Below are 25,356 nucleotides of genomic sequence, written 5' to 3'. Positions count from 1 at the left end.
AAATAAATAAGCAGCATTCTAGGTCCCTGCAGTTACAGGGTCCTTGAAAAATTAAAATATGAAATACAGAAAGATTATCAGGGGAACTGGGTTCAATTCGTCTCTCTGCCACAAATTCCAAGCATGATATTGTGCACAACATTCCTTCTCTCCCCCATTATAATGGGCTAATATCTTATTAACTACCTGCCTTGAAAATTAAAATCTCAAGGTGTTTGGGGCAGGGATTGCAAATTCTCTGTTTGCCTGTTGTCAAGCCCCGGAGGTCTAATGACTGTTACTGTAACAATAATTAATAGAATAACGATAAACAGAATGCACTAAAATGCAGCTTAGAATTAAAGCAGTATCAGTACTAGCATTTTTCCAGTTTCACATTTCTGCATAGAACAGTGTTAATTTTCCATGTGCAAAGAAATTACATTTCATGGTGGCATTAAATCCACAAGCAGCCCAAACTCAACTATCAGTGACTTAGGAGAATTACAGAGAACTATTGTTTAGGCTCTATTATAATGCTGCAAAATGCTCCAAGCTGGTTTTCAGGTATACCTCCAGAAAAAACCCTCTTTCATTCTTCCTTTTTCTTCTACTGATCTCCATTTAGTTTAAAATGGCAAAAAATACTGTGACCTCTACATCACATGACCTTAGACTCTTCCTGAGTTGGGGACCATCTAGTCATTTCCCACTGGAGGTCCAGAGGTGAAACCCAAGCCTACTTACAATAGGTTTGCTTTTCTAAGTTACCTTTGGTGGATCCTTACAATCAAATCATGGAGTAACTGAGAATTCTACTTTAATGTCTAAAAGTTGTTAGGGATTACTTCAGTATTCAGACTGTTAGATCCTGTGGTTACAGTGTATGAACTGGAGTATTGCCATGGAGTGGTCAACACTAGATGCTTCAGAAGCTGCTAAATTTCATAAAGAGCTATGGAGTACTCATGTGTCTATGCGATTATTTAAATTACAGTTTGTAATTTAGCTTGTAGCTTAACATCCAAGTCTATATATATTTTAGCTTCAATCTGAAGGCACTCAGCATGCTGCTGGATCTGCCTCAGAAGCTGCATATATGAACTCTGGCTCTCTACTATGGTCCCCGGTTCTACCAATGAGTCACCTCTTGAAAAACTCATTTAGTCATTATGGCCCTCTTTACCTGCCCAGGCAATGGGTCTAACAAGGTAGGATGATCAAAAGTAATGTTCAATGCAAGCTCTGTCCTAGCTTCTTCTGAAAATCCAGCTTCAATGTATCATACGGAGGTCTGGCAGATCATTGCTTGCAAAATACACTACAAACTTTGAATGAAAGGGTTCATGCACTCACAATTATTAAGCTCTATCCCTTTTGCGTGGCCACAGGGATTCAAGCCTAGCGACAAAAATGGGAGATAACATTATTTGGCAAGTCTTTTAAAGACAGTAATTACTATTATTAAAAAGAAGCTCCCTCTATTGCCCTTTTCTTTATGAAGTCTCCTTTCCACCCAACCTCTTATTCTTTTTGTCAATAACTCAGAATGAGTTAAATTCTCTCATACTGGCAAGTCAGGAATTTAGGCACATGCAGAACTGCTTATGATGTGAACCACCAGCAGATTCATCATCTTTGGCGTACTCACAGCAGGAAGCACACACCAATCTGCAAGAATTAAAGACAAGTCCTGGCAACCCCACATTACAACGGATTTTCGCAGTCAATTTAGTACATGTGTTCCTACCACTAATCACAGCTTTAAGCTACATGGGCGAAACAAGGGTCACCCAGACTGTTAACATCCATGGTTGGAAAAATGCTGTTCCAGCTGGCTGCTTTCACTTTGAGTCAGAGATCAAATCAGAAAGGATGAACATGACTGTATCCATACTTGGTGTACAATGCGGTGTACAAACAAGAAAGGGATTTAAACAGCTTTTTTTTTTTCTCCTTTTTGCAACTGTGCAGAAGTCATGGTTCTGACAACAAATCCCCCAAGCTTAAACATATTGCCTTAGCACACATATTTATGACCACTGTAGAAATACCACAGAAAAGATGGACGAATTGTGATTGCTTTTATTAAAAAGAAAGACCATCTGCCCAGCATTGTTCATGCCACAAACAGCAGAAGCAATGAAGAGAAACCAGTTGTGATCGCTACATACGTACAATAAATCCTAATAGTGTGTCTAGGCAATTGCTGTAATACAAATATCATGTCATCAAAGAAAAATTAATACCAAAATGATGACAGTTCATAGGACACATCAAATTAAGTTCTTTTGGTTTTTCCTATACTGATGGGAAAAACAACTTTGAAAGAATTACTTCGTGGAGCCAATAGCGATGCACAAATCATGTCTGAGAAGGCAAAATGCAAGAGGTATTCTGTAAACATTCATCACATGGAATTAGTTCTACAGGAGAATAACGTTTCCCCAAGACCCCTCCTGGTCGATACAATGGAAGAAATTCTGTTTTACATGACCAGAACCTCCCTTCTGAAACAGGAGACACTGGGAAGCATTTCTATTCCCTGAGGTACCACAAGCATAGAGACAAAAAAATACATACAAACATATTGAAGATATGCAGAATATATTCATTTTTTAAAAGAAAAAAGAAAACTATTATCTTCAACAGCTCCTGGAGGAACTCAGCCTTTTTCTCAGAGTCTGTATATCAAACAATTTCATATTCCAAACAGACAATCCTGCCTCTCTTGTGAATGGCATAAGCTGGAATACAGTTCTGCCTCCCACTGTATGGAAAACACCAACCTATTAGCTTTTTCTCTCTTGAACTACTCTCTGGAGCTACTATTTTGCATCCTTGGAGCACAAGAAGATTGGAGATACTGTCAGTGCTGCTGTCAGCTCTCAAAGCTACAGGGTCTGTGTATGCAAGCCTGGGCTATTACGACAAAACGTAGCTGCTCAAGACCAATCGAATTGCCTCTGATCTCCAAGGGACCAGGACCATTCTTCAGCTGAGTCACGTCCAAGCTTTAACAGAGATGATGAAAATGAAGAGATCAGATTTTTTCAACGTGAATGGAAGTAGGATTTGATCCTCCTGAGCATTATGTAGGATTTCCATAGGATTATTGTCAGTGAAGGTTGAAAAACCAAGCCCTTAGTAAAATAACTCCATGTTGATGTTAAGTAAAAATTGTTTCAACACTGAAGAAAGAAAACCACACAAGCAGACTCTATGAGCATGGGCTCTCAGTTTGCAGAAGTGAATGCTATTCATTAAGAAAAGTCTAATGATCTGCTTTGTCACTGTGCATTAAATAAGGTGCAAATTCAATTTCCTGTTGGGGTTTTATTTCTTTCTTGTATTTCTAAGCTTCATAGAATAATGGTGCTGTTCTCAAGTGGGGAAATATTCATACAACATTTATTTCTTAGGACATAATGGATTTCTTGTTTGAAGATAGAAAGGAATTTGGCAATGTTTCAGTTTATCACCTATATCTAAACAAACACACAGGAAAAATCTGTTTCTTTTGCCCAAGAGAGCTTAACAAATCCTGTATTGATGAAAGCAAGGTTCATGTTCTTACTAAAGTTTAAAGTTTCCAAATTTCAAATGAACTAAGTCTTTCTCTGCCTTTGTTTTATTCCTCTTATCAACACTTTTCTTGATGGCATAAGTCATTTAAAAAATGAATGTACGCCAAAGTATCATCAGAAGACCACATGAGAATGGTAAATCTCAGAAGCCATGCTGCAGCACTACCATTGCAGAAAGATTACAAGGCACCATTAAGAAATTGCATACAGCTTTTTGCAAAAGCTGTAACAGAGATCCTGATAACTGTTTGTCACACTCCTGTCACTGGAGATTTTATTTTTTTGCTATACACTGATGAGAGATACATTTTGATCCAAGCTATTTGGAACTGTGTCCAGCATTCCCAGTGGTTCTGGAATCTCTTCTCATTTCAACAGATTGACTTTAGAAACAATCCTGGGAAGTCAAAAGAGCTTTATATACACGGAACAAATACAGGTGATGTTAAACTCTACTTTGTTATCTAGTCACCAGCTGGAAAAAAGGCTTAGCAGCTAAAATACTTCCTGAGCAAAAGATGAGATTGCATTTCTCCTCTCTTCTCCTAAATTGGTCTGGGATCTCCACGAGAAGCATCCTCTAGCCTCCAGCCAGGCCCTTCTCCTCTTCCCTTGAAAAACCTTCACCCTCCATTTCAAACATGCTGCCTGCATGACTACTGAGTGCCACTGTAATTATCAGTGGGGTACTTGAGTGAAACCCCTAAGCATTTAATGCAAGCATTCACTCAACTGAAACCACCAGTGATGACTGAGTTTCAGATGAGCTCAGAGTTTTAACTTAATCAACTTCCCAATCAACGCCATGACACTGCCTTTAGTCCTACGACATCAGCTTTCTTTGGTTTTCTCCTTAACACTGGAGATATACAAACAATACTGCACAGGGAAACTTTCCTGTCTGCACCTGACACGCATATATTTCAGTCTTTCTAGCAATCTAACAGACAATAGGTAGTACCTGAGCTCAACAGCAAGCAAACAACAGCCGTATATAATGTAGCAATGTGACAGCTTCCCAACTGAAATATCAATGTTTTGTGCACCAGGATGGAAACAATGGCAAGAATCATTCAACCATTTAAAACATCTTTCACATTAAACTAAGCACTAGGTGGAGATCAAAGTCATTTATGGTTCTGTGGGAAATGAACCTTGACGAAAATGCAATCGGTGGAAAAATGTCAAAGTTTAGCCTGGGACAGCTTGGCTGTAACAATCTAGGCGAGAGATCTCTCTATAAAGATTATAAATAAGCAAACCAAGGATGTAAGAATAGAACAAAAACAAACCTCATCCAAGCCAGGCAAATGAAGGATATATTGACAACAAACCCAAGCAATTTTCCATATTCTCATAAGGATGCTCTGCCTCACTCATCGAGCACCTGTAAAGCATCCTCCTGGCCTTCTACTTTCAAAGGGATCCAATAGCTTGTTAAAATCTGACATGGCATCTGTCAGCATTCATCAACATCAGCCAAGTAGTGCAATTAATTTCACTTCCTGTCAAATGTTTGGTCCCTGAAAGAGACCTCAGGCCCCACTAAACTAAGATCAGTGTCAACCAATTGCCATTAATAGCATTAAAACCTCAAGAGCAAAATAAGGATCCACTTCAGAATGGGATGAAACTGCTTGGGATTTTTTTCCTGTCAACATCTAAAGCAAAAATTAACAATTCAGTGTTTTATATGAAAACGAAAAAAATAATTTGGAAAAAAAGACCCAAATAAAATAGGACATTGCTATTGAAAACAAATAGAAGGGCAGGAAAGGGTCAGAGGATGGGAGAACAGTGTGAGATAGAACTATGGGTATAGTTTGAGCCCTACTGTCAAAGCCCACAGTCACCTCACCCACCGTGCCTCTTCAGCAGGGAGCAAGGGATCCTCAGGAATTCTTACGGGGACTGTTTTCCACAAGTGTGGAGGATTACTGGCAGTAACCCCTTTTGCTGCCAAGGGGTTGGACATCATAGTTTAAAATCTGCTGCATCCCATTGCCATCCCAAAGGCTGCTGCCACTAATGAGACAGAGCTCTCCCTGCTGCTTACGGGTTACGGGAGGGTTAGGGTCGTTTTGCAGGAAACCAGCCTATCTTACAGCAAACTTCCCAGGCCCCCACCTGCACCTGAAGTGAAATACCAATAAGAATCACTGCAAGAAAAAGAACAGGCTTCAAGACACAGCAGCTATGATATGCAAATATAGAAATGGCAGTTACTCTCACAGCTGCAACTGAGGCTTGCTTTCATATCAAGCTACCTGAATGCATGAATTCACATCTGAATCCCATTTCCTGTCATGGGAGAAATTTTAACCTCCGTTAGCTTCCCAGGAACATCAGAATCCCATTGCTCCCTGCATTTTCTAAACAGTTCAAACCTGATTTGCTGTCCTTAAACATGTTCTCACTGTCCCTCATTAGGTCTCCCTGTGCACACAGGTAACAGCGTGCCCCTCTTTTCGCTTTTTCATTTGCTTTGTGTACTAATCTCTTCAGCAACAAGTACTTCTCTTTCATTTTCACCCTTAAAATCTCAACTTACTCTTCCTCATTCCCTTCCATGGGACTTTCTACCATGGATAAAGGATGCAGAGTTGTAATCCTTCAAGATCTTGAGTCAGATCCCCAAAGTCCCTACCATCAAACCAGGATATTGTAACATTTCCGTCCTTTTTATTTGTATTCTGCTGTTAGAGCTTTTCAGGTTCATATTTTCCAATGTTTTATACTTTAAAGACTAGAAATGTCCTTTTCTTTAAATGAAAGCCGAGACACTCAGGTTTAGGAAAAAAATGAAAATATAAACACTCTTGAGAAAAACCATAAGACTTAATAATGTTAAAGGCTGTTTCAATAACCAAGCTGAAAAGGGGAGTTCACAAGTTGGCAAGTAGAACCATGGTGTTTTGAAAGAGAATTACAAGCCTGGAGAGCTTTTATGTAAAGAAGGCTCTTTAGTTCAGTGATTCAGAGCTTCAAGGCACCTCATATAATTTCCCGATGCTCAGGAAGGAGCACATTCTATCCACCAGTTACGTTACCGTGTCCACAGATCAGTCTCTATTTCAGAAGTATTTGTGGAAATGCAGAGATCGTTTCAAACACTGCACTGGATATCTACTACAAGAATGTCCTCATATTTAAACTTTCCATCCACTGACACTGAACTATTAATAGCACTAACTACCCAGCAGCCAGTTTGCAGCCTCCTCTTGCCGTCACTGAAGGAATCTGATGACAGATCAAAGGTCAAAGAACTAATGATTTAAAACACATTCCAGCGTGTTGATATAGTGTCTGCTTACATGACCCTAACTTCTTCCCAGTCCTTCAAGGGAGGAAGATCCAGTTCAAAGTCAAAGATTACAGAGCATCCCAAAATCTAAACTTAGGAACCCTCCCCCTTCCCTGTCAAGCTCACTGAACTGATGATGTAGACTTGCAAAAGTCATGACATAAAAGAAACAGACCCGTGCCTGGAACCTAAACATACCACACAGGATTCTGGAAGTACATATTGATGTAGGCTTTCCTAAATAAGCTTGAAAGACATCTAACTCAAAAGAGGAAAATTAGCACATTTGTTCCACAATTAAGAAACTGCTTTATGCTGATTTACAACAATGTTTCAACAGAAGCTAAAAGTTTCTTCTCCCTGGGATACTCTGGGTTTGTGGAATGCTTCCTGTATGCCAAGACTTGGCTTTGCCTTATAATTAGCAAGCATATTGGCTGGTAACTGCCTTTTGATATCTGGTATCACTATAGCATGTAGAACATTCATACACAGTGAAACATTTCCACCTGGCATAGCCTAATCAAATTACAGACATTTATGCCACATAGTGAGGACTAGAAAACTTTAGGACACCATCCATATTCTCATGGCAGGATTGCTTATTTATGAGATTTTTTTTTGTTTTTTTAGTTTAGGCTACCATATGGAAGCTAACTATGTTTTCCAATTTATATTCGATATCAAGAACAGGGACACTGTCTACTGTGAAACACTCCTACCACAAATACTGCATTACCTTGTTAAGATAATGCAACCAATCTCTACATGTACCAAAATGAAGCTATGTAAACTTTCACATTGTTACTATGAAAGCTTAAAGCTTATTCTGTTAAGCAATACACTGTATTGAAACCAGCATTTCCCTCTAACCCAGAAGATGAATCACAGGCTTAATAATAAAGTCTTATTATAGCAATTTTGCTAGCCTCAAAGTTTCCTCTCCTAGTACATGCAATAGGGTAAAATGAACTGTAATCAACTAACAGTGATAGGAAATTATCATTTGTATCAGATCACAATTTAAATTGAGATATTAAAATCTCTGCTCATACACATCGTATTTTAGGGCCTGATCCCACACACATTTACACATGTACCAGACATTGCAGTGAATAGCCTTAGTTTTTCCAGAAAAGTTATTCCTGTACCTAGATGCTTACAAGAAAAACTTTTTAATTCTTTATAAGCTACTAATTCATTCTTGTTAATGTTAATGCTTATTAAAGACAAAAAGTAAAACAATGAGGTCTCCAGCTCAGTCTGTTCTCCCTCCAACCTCCTCATCTAACCCTCCCTCCTCTCAGACTGCTGCTTCCATTGCCTGGTAACCATTAACAATTTGGTATGCTAAGAGAAGTGTACGCCTGGTAAACTAGAAAGTAAGACTTATTTATTACAACTGGAGGTAATGCAGAATCCAATTAAACTTGCATTTGTAACACACAACAATGTAATTCCTTAGCAAGGTAAGTGACTTAGTTATAAAACAGCCAAAGACAACTGCTCTGAATAGTGCTCCTGGAGCTGCACTCCTAAATGTCTCTTATCCCTCCCCTGTCCATCATTCCCCTGTTAACTCCAGCTCTGAGTCAGCTGCTGACTGCCTGAGATTCTTTGCCTATCGGGAGGCCGGCAGAGCTCACCTTCTGGGGGACAGGCCACACCATTTTCAGCTCTTTGTTTTTTTATCAGCTCTTATCTGGAGCCACAAATAGAACTAGCCAGCATTGCTAGGCAGATAGGACAAACCAGCTGTATACGCTTGGTTCTCAACAGGCAGGGAGTTAACAGCTAGGTGCATCTTATCGTGAGGGTATGGGAACACGTCAATCGGTGGAGGTTTTACTTGTCGTCTTTGTCAGGAAGCAGTTACTCTGTTCTGAGAAAGATCCCAGAGATGGACGCAGCACCAAACTACAGGGGAAGACGATTGTCTGATCGCATTACAGGACACACGAGCATGTCCTGAGCTGGCTGATGCAGCATGGAGGCTTAAGTCACCATGTTCCTGCAGTGCAACAACCACCACTGACATGCATGCCAAGCAATCACGGAGTGCCTATGCGTCTCTGACATAACCTAGGGAAGCAGGATTACTATCATATCAAATCCACTTAACAGTATGATGTAAATACAAAGTTGAGAGCATGGATGGCAATCTAAAAAAAAAAAAAAAGGGGAATCTCATACAGAGCAAAGTAAGAACAGGATCACACTGAAACCCTGCTACTATACAACCAGTGTGACAGCTTTATGAGGAAATGGATTCTTTCTACATCTTCACTAGACTATCAGACTTAAGTCTATGGGTAAAAGCTGAAACATTTTCAGCAGGTATGACAGCAGTCAGACAAGTACGAGTTTGTTCAAGTCTTTCAGACTGTAGATGTATGAGTTGAAGTCTCAAGAGCAAACTTTAGTATACAGAAAGGAGAAAGACAACCAAGCCACCTGTAGATGCAGCTGATATGTTCTGGTCCCAGTGTCAGTTGTTTCCTCTAGCTAACAACATACTGTATAAACTGAGGCTGTCTTAACTCTACCTCCTGTAGAGTTGCAGTCATGTCAAATTAAAAACCCATTAGATTACGAGGAAAAAAACCACTTACTTGAACAGCTGTGTCCCATTTGTATGAACTGTATGGTCAGACAACATGCAATATAAGTAAATAACTATGTGGCTTAAACAAAAACTGCATTCACTTAAATATGAGAGGCCAACAATAAGCAAGCTCTGCAGCTCAGGTATAAGATTCAAAACAGGACTTGGAGCAACCTCCCATACACACCCCTTTCCTTTCTCTCAGTGAAAGACAAATGAACACAAAAAAGACGACACTCACTTGCTGGCAAACCCAACTAATAAGGCACAGACTGAATGAACAGCAAGAGAAAAGTCTCTAAGATTCAGCACTGGCCTCATTTCAAACTGGGATGTGCAGATACTACAAACAGGCAGAAGCCACACTGTCACCCCCCTCTCCTAAACAATAAGCAAACATATGCAACCAGTCACTTGCCACAAGCTCAGAGTTTCCTTAACAAGGTAATGATAAAAATCATAGTTTCATTTCCATCGGAGAGAGATATTTCTAGCTCTCCTTTCTCTGGTGATCTTCATGCAAGCAGTGATGAGGTCAATAATATTACAGAATATTAAACTGTCATCAGCTTGGAAATATCTCCATAAACAGAAGCCACAACGAGTTTAGATATTGCCCTAAGGGGGGGGGAAAAAAAGTATCCTAGTAGACCCAGCCTTGCAACATAACAGTAAAAGCACAAAAGCAGCATATGAGTAAACTAAACTAAAGTAACTAAAAAACTAAAAAGTAAGTAACTAAAAAGCAAGTGAAAAAAGAAATTAGACCCCCCCAAAATAGCAACACTAATCTGGTGCATTCAGCAGGAGAACAATTGCAGAGCCCTGTTCCATCTGCCCCCTTGCTTTATCGGGAGGTCCTAGGCACACTGTTTGCTGCCTAGCCTGAATTACCAATCTCCTTCATGACTCAAAGTGTCTCAGCTGGTCTGCTGCTGGAAATACCCTAATCCAGTGTCTTCTGTAAATTGAGACCACTACTCACTACAGGCAGAACAGTAAAAGAAACAACTTGTTGCTGGTTTTGAACTGCTTCAGGATTATATAACACCAAGTACTGCTTGAAACACAGCAACTGTAATACAGAAAGACATATGCATTACCCCAAGTGTTTCAGGAATAGTGCAGATAGTGCTCCTCTCTGCCTTCCGTGACAGGCTGATACCCTTCCAGTTTGACACAGATGAAAGACATCAATATCCAGGAGAAAGTTAAGTATTTTTTGAGCTATCTAGCTGTATTTAACTGAAAACCACAGGTTAACAAAACCACAGAATTTCTTAGATTCTAGCCATTCATTTTTCAGCATGCAAATAACTACGTGACGTTTTAAAAAAACCTTTAGTAACATAGGAAAACAAAATATTTGTAATTTCTGCTATATCCCATCTATTTAGGAAGCAGAAGAACAGAGTTACAGCAATCACACTACTATACTATTCCACCCGCATTTGGAACATGAAATAACTGAAACTCAGGGACTAGGCTTGAGGCACTTTTCACAGTCTGGATCTGCAGTGTATGTGCTAGATACGGACTTTCAGAAAAGATAACTTAGGTTTAAAGGAAGCGAAAAACTCCGTAGTATAGATTCCACTACTCTGTTTTAGTTACTCAGTTACTCTGCTTTACTCCAGCACCTTTCTCCAGGTTCACCACCAGCTCCGCCACGTTCACCTCAAGCCTGAAGCCCTTTCATTGTATCTATCCTATGCTACGCTAGGACTGAATGCGGCAGATGCTGGTTGTACAGGAGCAACACTTCCCTTGTTTCACATGGGCCTACATATTTCTCCATATTCTCACCTTTCATCCTATGTACTGCGGTTGCTTAACTCAGCCAACTCTGTATTGTTGTCCATTAAACAGAAACTGTATGAAGGAGTCAGGATTGTTTCCTGCTTCAGAACACCCATCTTCAAAGGTGATGATTTCAGAAAGAGTAGTTTTACAATTATTTAATGCTTCATTAAACCTCTTTTTTTGTAAAAAACCACAGTGAGTCCTTGTGGTGGTCACAGAGGGCTCAGTGGCATGAGCTGGAGCTGTTGAGAGCCTCTCAGGTCCTCACTCTGAGGAGCGGGCAGGGCTCTCCGCATTCCCAAGGCAGCTCCACAACCCAAAGCCTCAGAACCCCTTTGCAGAACTGGGGCGGACAGGAGGCCTCTCCTGACAGGAGACAAAGCTCTGCCAGTAACCCAGCTGCCTGCCATGCAGCTTCCTCACACCTTTTAGGCAAATATAAATACAAATATAAAAATATAGAGATACTTATATCTGAGGGCAAGGCTCAGAGTGGAGGCCCAGTGAGGGGCAGGGCCAGAGACTGGGAGAGGCTCACACAGTGGCGGTCCATAAGACTACGAGGCCCAGGCCAAAAGGAAGGGAGAGGCACAGAGAATGGCGGCCCACAGAGGGCGAGGCCCAGTGAGAGGGGAGAGACTCACACAGTGGAAGACCGATGAGTGCATGTGTGGGAGGCCCATTTTGGGGTGGGGGGGAAGCAGAGCCCAGAAAGAGTAGGACGCCTGAAAGCATGGGAAGCCAATAAAAAGGTGGGAGGCTTACATAGCGGAGGCCTGTAGAGAGTCGGGGTGGCCCAAAATTCTTGGAGGCCTCCCCAAAAAGTTGGGAGGCTCAGAGGCTCAAAGCCCTCGGAGGCTGAGAACAAGAGTCAATGAAGCCCAGAGCGAGTGGGAGGCTCACAAGTGGAGTCCCCAGGAGAATGAGGCTCCAAAAAAGGGGAGGCCTCCATAAAAGTGGGAGTCCCAGAAAATCCCAGCCCATGGAGAGGCAGGCCCAATGAGTCAGGGAGCCCCAAAAGCATGGGAGACCAAGCGAGGGGGAGCCGGAAAGGGAGGGAGGCTCACACAGGGAGGTCTGAAGCAGTGGGAGGCTCAGAGGATAAGGTCCCATGGAGGTGGAGATCCAGAGAGTCAGGGAGGCCCGCAGGGGGTGGGAGCCCCAAAAGAGTGGGATGCCCAGAGAATCACAGCCCGTGGGAGGGGAGACCCAGAGAGTGGAGGGAGACCCAGGGAGAGGTGGAGGCCCACACAGAGAAAGAGGAGGCCCAGCCCCACAGACTGAAGGCCCAGCAAAACGGGGGCCCTCAGCAAGTGTGTGTGCACATATGTACATACTTATACACACAAGTATGTATAGATATGCACACATACAGTGTGCACATGAGTGTGCATACTGCTATTTCTTGAACTTAGGCAAAATCCAACCCCAAGAAAAGCAAGTAAAGAAAATTTTTTTGGCCACTCAGCCTAAAAACTCCAGCTTGACTTTTTCTGAGGGTCACGGTGTCAGCACGGCTGCTTACAGATATCCCTTGTCTCCTGCTCCTTTTCCTTTTGTAACGATCCTCTGCACTGCTTGCTCACTGAAGGCACCTCACCACCTGTGGCTAAGGCTCCCCCTCACCCCAGCACACACTCCTCAGCGACCACCCCGCATGTTTCTCTCGGATGTCAGTATCCATCAGGGGGTTTTTTGGTGGGTTTTTTTGAAGGCAGGTACTTACTTTCAGCAATCAATTAAGTTAAAAGGAGCTTAATCTTCATAACTATCCCTAATGAAAGGCAGTGGTTGCTATTAACAGTTTAAAAAAAATAAATCCAGATTTATCCAAATCCTTGAAAAACCACTTAGATCAAAAACTACAAAAAGACATAATTTTCTTAAGTATTCTTATGCTATATTCCTTTTCACGCCATCACACTATACAATCTAAACATACCCTCGCCCCATATATGGAAATAACAGGAAATACATACAATACAACATTTGAAACCAAGTCAGCTATTTACACTGGATTTCTGAGTGGCTGCTCAGGCTATACTTTCTCTTTCTTTTGTGACTCTCCATATGTCATTTCAGCTTGGATGTTTAGTGTTGTTCTATTGCTTCCCAAAATAAACAGAAAAAAAAAATTCCATGCAGCCAGAGTCTAATTATGGCCTAATTCACTATTTGGAAAATATGTGAAACTGACTGTCTACATAGAACTGTACGAAGCAAATAAAATTGAAAATAATATTAAAAAGAGCTAAGATTTTTTTTTTCTTCTCTTTCAGGTATAATTATCTATTGTGTAGCTTGCACCCAGTGAACAGTAGAAAGGAAAAAGAATGAACACATAAGTATTCAGAGCAGAATGTGCTATTTTGAGTCTTCTAGTGGTGACAAATTTATCCCCCCCCCATAAAACCAAATGTCTCATATAATTCAATTAAATTCTAGATGTTTGCATATTGAATTTGCTCTATGTGGTGCTGATCACCTTGCTGCTTGTACATGTGCGATTCAGCCATTTCACCCCCCATTCTTTACCCTCCCCACCCACAAATCTTTCAGATACTGAGCAACGAGAATATCCTGTAATTGGCCAGTTGCAGGAAGCGTGACCTCTCGTCACTGGTTCAAGGTACGTTTGCACAAATTGACTCATTTCTAACAGATGAATATCAAGGTCTTACCTTTGCAGGTGAAGCATTTGATGTGAAAGTGTCTGGCCTGAACACGGAGTACTTCACCTTTACATGGCTCCCCACATTTATGGCAGTGGATGACCGGCTTTTCAGAGGGGTGGTGAGGCTCCTGAGGATGGGCCACTGTAAAATAAAAAAATGTGATTTAAACCCAGACAAAAAGAATATTTTCTCCTGTACATAAATCTGTGTTCTCAGACACTTTTCATCACGATACAAATGTATCTGTTCACATTTTACGCTCATCTAAAAAGTCACCACCATTTTTTTTAAATATAGCCTTTTCATACACCAGTAGTTTAAGCCATTCACATCAACTGCTACCTCTTTCCACTGAGGCTGCCACAGAAAGATGAGGAAAAGTTCCCTCCACACTTTCAGTGCCACAGAGTGCTTCAGAATGCCTAAGCTTTTCTTCCCAAGAACATGAGTGTGTGCAAACCATTCAATGAGCACACAAGGCAACAAGAACTGGGCTATTTTAATCCAAGAAAGAATACAATCAAAGCAAAAAGAATGAAAGGAAAGCAATTCCAAATCAGGTATTGGGAAACCACATGAACCAGGCAGCCTGACTTTGCATGCAAATGACTATATTAAATAGAAATTACAAACATCACCATTTTGCTACAGGACATACCTAACACAGGGAAAGCACATCTGAAGAGACAAGAAGCCAACGTTATTTGTTTCTACTCCCATTAATTCTAGCAGAAATGACTCTCTGCGTGTAAATTAGAGATATTATGAGTAGACAGAAATGACCAAAGCATCTGCAATATAGTCGGGGAGACAAAATTCCAGGTACTGGCAATTGATCAGCTATCCCACAGCCCTGAGCAGAGCTTGGATAGGAACAGGAAAGGTTTGTGTCAGCTTTATTGTGTATTTCATTGTCATAATAAAAGTTTTATTGCTCCACATTTGGCTTCCATAAAAAATGTTTAACTTTCTCTTCAGATGTGTCTTGTGGCAGCCTGGGGCCCCAACAGAAATGCACAGGTATAAGCTAGAGCAAGATTGAGTCTCAACTGTATTGTCTGAAGTGGAAAGTACTACCCAGAATGTTCCCAAACAAAACTATGTTCCTTCAAATCTCCCTCCCACATCCCATTCTAGCAGTAGAAAGTTGTCCTCCTTGTAATATTGTTCTCAAACTAGTGATGCTCATGAGAACATTTCAGAGAAAACATACCTCTCTACCCATGCCTCTGTCTTTATACCATTCCTGTCCTGCTTTTCCTGGCCTGCAAAGGATTGACTGCTGATACACCTACATCACTCTCACTGTCACTGGGAATCATCTTCATTATTTTATCTCTGTGTTTTCTGGAGCTCTTTTCCTTTCCTGATCAATTTCTGACATCTCCCCAGCCAGGATTATGCTTTTTTTTCAGGTTACTGCTTATGCAGCAACATAACAGATACCTTGCTCATATTTACTGCACCAGTTTCCTCCCCTTCCTCAATGAATTTCTAGGGAAAAAGCCCTATTGCTTCATTAAATCCTTCTATATTACTCTCCTTTATAAATGCCTTAGTGAAGAAATCCTGCTATCATTCTGCGTTATATAAGTACAAGATTAATTATAAAAAAGCCTAATATATGATTACAGGAGTAACAGCATCAAGAATAGAGGACAACAAATATTCCAAGCAATAATTTCTGCTGTAAATCTAGCCAAACTAATATGGCACCCGCTATTTTGTTCTTCACACACACACACCCTCCCCCAATCTTCAAAGAAAATGGCTGAATTCTTCTACTCAAGCTCGAAGTTTTGAATACCTCCTGCTCTGGTAGCTTCATTTCAACTATTTCCCTTGAGCAGTTATTCAGCCCATACTGGTGAACAGAATGCAGTTGGTACTGCCAACCAGTATTTCAATTAGCAGCTCCATTTAAATAAGAGCCCAGTGAATGCCTTGCCTTGAGTGAACCTCACCTAATAGTCTGCAATGCAATACTATTTCTAGAATGGAAGTTATTATTCTTCCAAACAAGACTATTAACTATTAACTTGTAACCAGGGAAACACATAGTTTATGGAATGAGAAAGAAAGAAAGAAAATAAGAGACAGAGACAAGTGCTAGCAAATTAAATTATTATGAGGAAAACTCCCTCTCAGAGCCAGACAGCCTGAGATGGGCCTGATGCCAACTGAAGAAAAGGTAACAGAATGGACTTTTAAAGTTGCTCAAATGAGGAACTGGATCGAGCATTTGGGCAAATGCTCCCTAGGATTTATATGGTGCAGCGTGAAATCTGTACCTGCAACATTCAGCTCTCTCAAACTCACATGTGGAGGACAGCCTAACATATTATGCATGCCAGGTTCCAGATCTTCTGGTATTGATCTGAAACACAAGTTTTTGCTCTTTACTAGCTAGTAAAAAAATGTTTTCAAGACTGGTCCAATGATGCGACTTCTTTCCAGTTCTGCCTTTACAGCCATTTAAATGAATACAAATACTGTTAGTTGCTATTTCCAGACTGATCTCTTAAGTGAAGCTAATTATGGTGCTTGTCTTACTGGCCTCAATTTGGCATTGCAGGTCAAGACTGAGTAATTGACTTTTGTTCTCCTGCAAGGAATTGCTTGCAAGCTTTTTCCTTTGGATATATGCAATAGACACAAGGCATCTCAGTGGCAGAGGTGACCCTTTATAGTTACCAGTGAGGACTGAACAGGGAATTAAAGAAAGAGAAATACCTTTACAAGCAGCTTATTTAAATGTTTCTGACTGAATTCCAGCCCACTTACTGGGCACGTAAATTGTGAGCTGCTTTGGGTCTGAAAACCCTGAGCTAGGACCTAGGCTCATCTCCTTACAGGGATTTCACATCTTGAGACAGTAAATAGTTCGGGCTCTGCCTGTACCAACGCTCCCCACATCAACTGCATACTAGAGAATATATTCCCAGGCACCATGCACCAGCAGCAGTGGTGCAATAAGGCAACTCTATATCACGACTACGACAATAACAGACTCCAGTCAGTATAATTAGTGACAGGGTATTAATTTAGGATCTGGATAACCCAGGTTCCAACCCACAACAGATATCTGGGCTCTTTGGATGGCATGCCCTTAACTCTAAAAAGTCAGACAGTTAAGTTCAGCTAAGTCTCTGAGCATGTAACCTATCAGCTTAAAATTAGGTTATCTGAATGTTTTAGTTTCTCTGTGTCTTGAGTGTCCCTGGCTGTGAACCAGGTGTTACAGCACTGTTAGCCTCACCCTACTGTGATAATAAGTACAGATGACAAGGTTCCCAGGCACTGGGATGGAAGGAGTTGCATAAGCCCCTAAGACAGTAAGTCAGTCCTGATGGTCACATATGCCACATCCGCCGTATTTCTGGAAGCAGCATTCATTGGCAAGTGTGTGAGTGGACAAACACTAACTTGAGGAGCTGCGTTACCTTTAATGAAGTTTCAAATCCAAATATATGAACACCACGACTATCTTCTAAATTAAAACAAATTAAAAGAACATAAATTAACAACTTTCTGAGGGAGAGATGCTACCAGAGTAACACATTCTTGCTTCAGTACTGGGGCTCACAATTGTCTTCCTATCATAAAGTGCGTACTTACTGCATGGGTAGTGTAATATAAACACAAGTCAAGTATTTACCAGTTCCAGTATACTGATGTGAACTGATACTTGTCTACATACAAACCGTGTCAGATTAAGTCAAGATGTGGTTTTATTTCAGTTTAGCCCAACCAGTATAACAAGGTGCATGGATCCTTTTGCGTAAGATTAAACACAATGTATCTATCGGTCTAGCTCACATCAGCAAAGTGCAAACGCCTACTAACGCAACGGATCTAGTTTCAAACAAATGTCATTCCATCAAAAGTACCTAGGGTACTAACTGAACTGTTTTTTTAAACTGGCTCTAGTTAAGCTAGTGCAGTGTCTACGCTTGAACAAAGGGATGCTGGAAGCAGGCACACAGATCAAACAGATGCAACAATTTCTTTGAATATTTAGTCTTATTTTTATTCATTCAGCACTTTTCAAGATTAACTATGAAAGCTGCAGTACCTATAGAAGTCTAAGCTGTCATAGTCTTTACAATTTTAGAGAGACTAATTACAAGAGATCATCAATAAAACTTTTCCAGAGTTTCAGGTTGCTTTATAACAGTTTTAACTTCCAATGCTGCTGGGCACTGCCTGAAGACATTTTTTTTTTTCTTTATTGATGAACAAAATCTCTGGTCAGAGATACACACAGAAGGACTTTTCAAGACAAGCTGGGCTGAGACTTCCACTCTTGCTTACAAGACCATCTTAAATGAATAATTAATGAATAATTAATGCTTTCTTAAGCTCATTTGGGTTTCCAATAAGACAAATCAATGTCCCATTAAATATCCAATTTACCCAGAGTAACATGTACACTGACTGGGACAACTGGGAAGTCTGGATTACATTGTTTAATTCAGGGGAAAAAAAAGAAAAGGGAAAAAAAAAATCAATAGCACCTTCTTCTATGAGGAAGAGAGTCTTTGTCACTGGAGTCTTGCTTTGTGCTAACATCACTCCATAGACATATCACCATGATTTTTGTCATTCCTTACATTCCCTTGTGAATCATGCAATGTTGATTTCATTAAATTTTGCAACCGCACTATATTGATGTAAATGCAAAGCAACTCTACCAGCTTGAGAGTACTCGTTACTGCATTTTACCAAAACATGTCAAAATAATCCCAGATCTGCAAAGAAAAAGAAACAATTAAAAAGAAAAAGAGATAGAAAAGACCAATAACAACCCAATGTTCATATGAGAAATCTAATGCACTTTCTGAGCAAAATGAAGGAATTAATTTGCTGCGCAAAGTTTAATACTGTCCTGTCAGTGGTGCTTTACGCAGAGCAGATCATTGTACAAAGGTTTAATAGCAATTATATGTTTTGCTGCATCAGCCAGAAAAAGGACCTCAGTACTCATACCAAACCCTTCTGAAATGGAAATTACAGCATCTACCTGAAGAGTAACAGTTGTTCAATAAAAGAAAACAAGGAAAATAAATACTGCAGCCTCCCTTACTGATGATTCTCTCCCTGAACACAGAACTGTTAGGAAACCAAAGACTCAAGCTAAGTGACTCTTCGCTGCAGATTCTTGCTGGCAAGACTCCATGTCTCTGCTGCAAGCCACAGAACACTTCGGCTTTTTATTGGAAGTCAGAAAGAAGCTTCTGGGAAATGCCTTGCTATGCGTATGCTGCAAAGCAGAGGTCACAGCAAAATATGCTGGGTTCAGTTCTGCTCTAAACTGAAGTAAAAAGCAGATTCCTCTAAATTTAAACAGGAGGGCTACTGTTCTTTTAGAAGTGAATTTTTGTCTTTTTCACATTTGCATGCCTACCTTCACAAATAAACTTGGAGTTACGCTCAGTCAACTCTAACCATGTTGTAGCAGGTGTAACTTCAAACTTCATGCTAGGATATACAATTTCTATGACTCCTAGCTCCACAACCTCTGGGCTCTTTTGCACAGCACTGAGATCATGCTATGCCCATAGCAGCACGGGCAAGGGGACTCTCAGGATTTCACAGCCATGTCCTTTATATCTTAAGAGTGGCCTAATACAGACAGCATGCTCTGAAATGCTAACTTTCAGCTGGGTGCTGTGTTTTCTTGGCTGAAGACTGCACTATTAAGAAGAAAAAATAAAGCAAAGATTTAATGGTGTGAAACTATTGCATAATTTTTTGCTAGCCTGTTTTAAACTTCCTCACTCCTTTCTGCTTTCAGGAACGAAGGTAAAATGACTGTGCTAGAGATTGCCAAGACAGTAAATGCAACCAAATCTTCCTACAGGCAGCAGTGCTCTCTGCCCTCTCTCTCTGTAATACCTGATACGGCTTTGGAGGCCATCATTTCTTAAATTAATTTACACGATTTGAAGTTCAAAACTTGAAGGTTTCAAAATCAAAATTCCCTCAGCCTCTGATGCTGTCAAGTGGCTGTACTGTTACTCCAGCTGGGCAGCCGCTTGCTTGGGACAGGACAGAGGTAGGCAGGTAGGCACTGTGCACAGGATGACAAGCTGTGAAAAAAGCTGTTCTGGGACGAAAGGCATTAGAGAGACACCAGAGAACCAAGTTCAAGAACCAGATCTGGCTTATCACTTCTTCTCCGTGCTCTCTTTGTAAAGAGAGAAGAAGTAGTAATTTTCTCCTGTCCTTTGTGTTTCTCGCAGAGGTGAACGTCTGTAACCTCTGGTTTGTAAAGCCTGTCTGTCTATAGCCCGTACACTCTCTGAGGAATTCCTCTTTCATAAAAGCCCAGCACAGTGGAGCCTTGAGGAGTTACTGAAATAGCTATTAAAAAGAAGGGAGGAAAAATACAGTGTCATTTTGCTTATCTGCAGACTTAGTTCTTGAATCTTAAATCTATAAGAATCCTATCAGCTAAGGTGACCAAACAGTGACTGAGACTGAAATCGAACCACCCAGCTGTCAGGGACAGATAAAGCAGTTACTGCAGTCACTAGCCACAAGTATCAGAGAGGGATCTTCAGGAATTCCAGGATATCCTGGAAGAAGGCACTCCCATAAAGAGATACTAGCGAGCTGCATGTCTACACATGTATGAAAAAGCCTAAGGCAAAATCCTAGACTGTAGCTTGCTCATACTATTACCATTCAAATCATATCTGAAGAATCATTTTAAAACTGTCTCTCCTGTACATTTATCTGTATTACTCCTACAGCATGCCAATTTGTCTTAAAACTACTTTCACTGTCTACATATAACCAGAGTAGCTATTTTTAAAAGAGGCAGGGCAAAAAAATAAATCTTAAACTTGTAGGTATTTGCCATAATTTTTAAATCTTTTCTGATATTTTCCATAAAAGTATTTTTATTTTCCCCTTACAATTAGCCTGCTGCTGAAAACAGGAGATGCAAACAGGACCACAGTAGCAATCAGAACACTGCAAGACAGTATCTCTTTTGGCACTGTAAAAGCTAGTGCCCTAATCATGCTGATACATGGTACACACATACGTGTGTGAGCATACTAGCTGGCCAATGCATTCATACTGATAGGGCAAGGCACCAGCAGCCCTCCCGCATGTTAACTCACACTCCTTTTTATGGGGTGTTGGTGGGATGAAAGTTAAAGCTTAGCAAGTAGGACAGTGCAGGAGAGAAGGCTGGATTATGTGAGACAGCCGTGTAAAGACAGATAGCATAGCCCATGTCTCTTCTGGTTTAGATCTAGAAAGAAGTACTACTAATCCCCCAGTCCTTTGTCTCTGGTCTTATTCTCTACTTGTTTAACAAACAGGAGACCTAAGAAAAACTGACACTTTTCTTGTGTATCCTATTCAATTATCACCATAACGTATGCTTCTCAGCCTCAGTTCTTCAGCTGGAATAAACAAAGTACACCAGAGGTATCTATCCTCAAAATAGCATCTCATGGCCAGATGTAGGGCTGACTACAACATAGTAATGAACAGATTTGTATCAATTCTCTCCACACATCCCCAAACCGCTTGGCAGGTACTGTAGCAACTAAAAGATTTTCACAAAACACTAAGCAGAGGACAAGGCACATGTCCAGCCTAGAAATGGGTTGCATTGCTATCTTGAGAAATAGATTCTTTAAAAGGAAAAATAAGCTAGAACGACATTAATAACTTTAACTAGTTAAACTAGGATGATAGGTTAGGGTAGTTCATAAGAAAACAGTTGAGAAAAGTAAAGATATCAAACTTAATTTGCATGAAAATAGGATGCAAAGATTTCAATACCAGAAATCAAATTTTAAAAAGAAAAGATGAAACATATACTATTTTAAATAAGAAAGCCAGTATTTAAATACTTCCCTAATTATTTGTAAGCATGCATAACACATGGATAGAACTGATGCAGCTAACAGAATAAAATAAAAAATTTAGAGAAACAAGTGCCAGGTAATAACTCAAAATATTAACAACTGTAACTTGAAATCAAAGTGAGAAGACTGCTATGTTATTTACAAACAAAAATAAAAAGCTTTGTGCCACATACTACATATGTGTAAAAAGGCTAGGAAAGAATGAGCTTTAAAATATAGCAGGGGAAAAAAAAAATCACATTTGTTTCATAGTTTTAGAACACAACTGCAAACATGCTTATTTTCTCTGTATTTTGCCTGCTGTTTTCTATCCTTCTCCCATCCCTCTTCTGTTATCTAGAGCTTTGATACCGCAATTAATTCCCCACAGAACAGTCTGCAAGATCAGGGCCTGAGGCCTCAGCCCTATAAAGATTTATGCATATGAATGGTTCAGTATTACGGGAAATACTTAACACCAGCACCTACTTGATCCTATCTGAAAAGTGATCACCTTCTACAACATACATAAAAAGTCTGTGTGCTAGAATAAATCTGTGATTGTTCTGTGATTAAATGTGCTGATGGATCCAGTTTGCCATGCTTTTGATAGTGATTGAGAGATTAAGAAAATTTGGTTACATTTACTTAAGGGTTATAACCTTATCTGGATGCACTGAGGATTACACCACAGATTCTGATATTCTATAGCTTTAGCGTACAACTTTCACAGTTTCTCAGTGACAAAGCATAAATCTTACTGGTTTTCAGTAGGCACTTATGCCTGACTACCTAGGCACCTTGGGATATTCTACTCTTGCTTCAAACCCACCAGGAGCCTGAGCACTTTCTCAGTTTGTCAGGTACAAACACACCTTACTGCTAACTCAGCTCTACAATCCAGTTAAGCTGTAGCAGTAGTGTTGATGCTGTTCTCAGTACAAAAGCATCAGAGTCTATTTAGAAGAATTTGTCATTTTCTAAAACAGCAGCAGTACTACCCTTCATATGCTGAGCAACAACAACTTCCACCATGTCTGTCCATACGTGTTTGCCTTTGGTCACTTGGTAGGTGAACAAGAGCACATTCTATAGCATCTGTACTGTAGAAACAAAATGACTTGACAAAATTATTCTATTTGTATTTGTTACATGACATATCTTACATGACAATTACTGTTTAAGAAAAATTATAATCCTTTCAAAGAAGAGGCATGAACAGATTGTTAACTAAGTATGATCAGGAGTTGTTTTAAGCTCAAACAGGGAAAGCAATAGGCAGTTTTAACACTATTTTCAGTAATGAAAAGGCACTAATCTTACAATGAAGTGTGCAGCAAGCTAAGACGTGCTGTGAAACAGGTGATGTTGAAACAAATGTTGACTGAGCTAAGTCAGTCTTTGAGTCAAAAACTGCATTACTCAACACGACTGTTAACAGATGGATTACTGATTAGTGGTTAGCAAACCAAAGGGAAGAAGCATAAAGTGAATTTGGTCTGCCATATTTCTACATTAGTACAGAGTAACTTTTTCACAAAACAGATCATGATACAAATTGGGTGATAAAAAGATAGTGAACCCAGACTGTCTTATCTAATGTTCTGAGAATGCCCTTATTGATCTTCATCACACCTGCAAAAGTTCTCTGCATTTACTTACACAACCGACTTACTAAGGGACAGTATTTCAAGATAATCGATTCACCCTTCAAAACTCCTTACTGAAGGGTTGGAGCATCATGCTAAGCATATGTTTCTCACATCTGACGTCTGCAAGTCTGTAACATGTAGCAACTGTTTATCAGCCTTGTAAGTGGTAAAATAATTTTGAGTTATGCCTTCAACACACTCACCATACACAAGAAGATCCAGTAACTATTTCAAAATAGTATTTTGGGGTTTTTTTTCCTAACATAGGACAGGGGTAATTAGAAATTCACGAGCTCCTAAGAGTACTCTGAGCAACCACCTCATACACATCACTTGATGTTCGTATCAAAATCTTACTCAAAACAATGAATAAACAGAAGTGTCAAATTATTCACTGCAAATCCTCAAGGATCCTCAAGGCTGCAGGAAAGCAAGTTGCTGAAGTTAGCAGAAAAAGCAATTGCTTTTTCCAGACAGCATGGAAATTCTGGCTTACTGATGAGTGGTGGTTACCCATAATAGCACTCAAATGTCAAACAGGCCTCTTAGCTACCTTAACAGCAACCCTCGTGGGGATTTCAGTCAGCAGCAACAAACTCCGGTTAGAGTTCCCCTGTGCTTCCTTTTTTGAGGCTGCTAAAGTATTCCATACAGTAAAAGGAATTAAATACCCTTTTGAGGTAAGTCAATATAAACATGCTAATTTTAAAAACCAATTCTCCTGCTGTTTACCCTGAGATTACCTGAGGAGGACCACTGACCTATTTAAGACAGTGGTCTCCCAGATACCTTGTGTTATCTTCGTAATGATGTATCACTGCTGCAGTTTGATGTGGGTATGAAAAATAAGGGAAAGCCTGCACAGAAATAGGCCTGTCATAAAGATCTTTCAAAACAGAATCTGTAGTAAAATCTCCCCTCAGTTACCACCAGCAATCTCACCAAGGGTTTTGTACAAGACCCTTGCAGAGACCTGTCCTCAGCCATCATATTTAAACCGTGGAAGCTCTGTCCCCCACACTTAGAATCTCTCCTTCAGTCAAGGATCTTGTAAATGCCCATCATTCAGTACCGCCCTCACTTCTGGCATTTCTAAGGACTGAGCTACACAGCCTCAAAGTAAAACTAGACAGCCACATTCATGAGCAACATAACTCTTTATGTGGTTCCTGACTCCCAGGATAGTTTGCCATGTACAGAGCTGATAAACCAGTCATTTCAGAGGCCCTGCCCTGTGGTTAACTGCCCATGTTGGCACCTAGACCTTACAAACATTTGCAGCATAGAAGTCAATTCCTTGAGGTATATTATTTCAAAAACAAATAATGGTGTGCTCTGAAAGTCTATCAACTTTTAACACTATATGGTAAATGGACTATCACAGGGAAAGCACTGACCGATACAGTACTCCTGAATACAGCCTGTTCCTCTGGCTAGCACTTCAAGTGCTGGATAGCAAGTAGATGCTCTCAAATCCATCAAATCCTGTTTTGAGGTGCCTTTGGAGAAAAAAGTAATACAAATGCAACTGCTTCTTTGAACAAACAAGTCATTTATTGACTCGTTTGACCCAGCAGTAATAAAAAATAACCCTCACTGTTCTGCAAGGCTGCATTTATATTTGGATCACTTCTTTAATTTGATATCATTTTAAGATCCTGTTTCTGTACCACATCCTGAACTAATACAAAGTTCCACAGTACTGCCATGTAGATGATACTAACACCTGTGATATCGAACTGGTGCTAACAGCACTGGGCATTAGGGAGCTATCCCGTTGACACTGTTTATAGAACCTTGCTGATTAAGCTCTCGTATAGCATAAACGCAACAACATTTCACTTCAGGACAGCTAGCATTACTTGGTTTGACCCTTATTT

At 40.2% G+C, this 25,356-nt stretch overlaps 1 protein-coding gene across 1 annotated transcript in view; it reads right to left on the bottom strand.

Moving 5' to 3' along the window:
* The window catches only part of ABLIM1 (actin binding LIM protein 1), a 162,889-nt gene that overhangs the window by 97,365 nt on the left and 40,168 nt on the right, over window positions 1-25,356 (bottom strand). The window contains exon 2 of the mRNA XM_050899019.1: window positions 13,960-14,094. The gene's annotated coding sequence lies outside the window, so the exon portion shown is untranslated. The remainder of the gene's footprint in view (window positions 1-13,959; window positions 14,095-25,356) is intronic.

This window comes from Gymnogyps californianus, chromosome 6, assembly GCF_018139145.2.
Source record: "Gymnogyps californianus isolate 813 chromosome 6, ASM1813914v2, whole genome shotgun sequence".
Lineage (NCBI taxonomy): Eukaryota > Metazoa > Chordata > Aves > Accipitriformes > Cathartidae > Gymnogyps > Gymnogyps californianus.
This window is presented reverse-complemented; position numbering and strand designations above follow the sequence as displayed.